Source organism: Limulus polyphemus, unplaced genomic scaffold (assembly GCF_000517525.1).
Source record: "Limulus polyphemus unplaced genomic scaffold, Limulus_polyphemus-2.1.2 Scaffold2635, whole genome shotgun sequence".
NCBI classification, from domain to species: domain Eukaryota; kingdom Metazoa; phylum Arthropoda; class Merostomata; order Xiphosura; family Limulidae; genus Limulus; species Limulus polyphemus.
This window is the reverse complement of record NW_013668245.1, coordinates 39,108-40,355: the sequence shown is the minus strand read 5'-3', so window position 1 is coordinate 40,355 and position 1,248 is coordinate 39,108.

The window sequence follows — 1,248 nt, the reverse complement described above, 5'->3', positions numbered from 1 at the left end:
GAAGAGGAAACAGATCAGTTCACAATACAAGTTAAACAAATTTCAGCCACATTTAGTTTTACTATACAGTAAAGCCAAACTCAATGGGATACTTAAAATATCTAAAATTGTGCAGTGTGTGCAGATGTATGTCAAAAAGTATGTTCCACATGTACATTCAACACTTCTATAAATACTTTGTAGTTGACACTATTATTTTTTGTGAAATGCATTCTGCTTTAAAAGAAATACAAGGAAAAGAATATTTTGTTTAAAGATACTCACTAATACAATGCATTACATATACAAATATCTCAAGAACATACAAACCCTATGTAAATATTTACAAAGCAACAAACTTTAATGCAATTTTTAGCATCATAAACTTTAATGGCCTTGTTTTCAAATTCATAGTTTATAAAGATTTTCAATACAACACGATGATCTGCATAATAAATATTTATTTACACACTTATTAATTATTAAACAGAAACATATATAAAGCTGCATGTAGTGCTTTAACAACAGTTATCACAACTGGCCTATTTAACATAATTAGCTCTCTTTGATATTCCCCTTCTTCCAAGAGCTCAACCTAAATAAAAGGTAAAAATAGCAACAAGGCCTATAAAGTTTGTTTGTTTTCTCTCTCTGTTATGAAAAGGAACAATGAGTTACTCTAACTTAACACTAGAAATGGGTGATTAGTAGTATTTACTAACTGATTAATCAATCAGCTCATTAAATTACTGATTAGTCCATACTCCCTCCAATCACCTCTGTATACGCAAAATAAATGGGGTAGGGGGTGCTAACTTCTTAGTTTTTTCAATCACTACATGAATCTAACATGGTATTAATATTTCTTTCTATTTTCATTCAAAATGTTTAGGTTGTTTTTTAAAGTAATTTTTGAGTTACCCTTGTTTTCATACCATAAATCTCTTCTAAAGGTCATTATTTGCTCATTTTGTATATCTCTATGACCTCTCTCAGTCTTTACGATTGGGTCAGCAATATCCAGGGTTAAGAGTTTACCCTGCCTCCGCTGGTTCTTTGTATTGGTGGCACACACTATACTGTATTCAAACCAGAACCAAACATTTTGACTTGAATGAGGACAGAAAAATTACCATTGAATGTTATTGTAAGCATGGTGCGCTCCAGTCTCTACATTATGCAAAGTCTGAATAACCTTTCATGTTTGAGGTCTGAAAACCCCTGTTTACAATACAGTCTCATAACAATGGCTTGGTGGTTGAAAGCAGT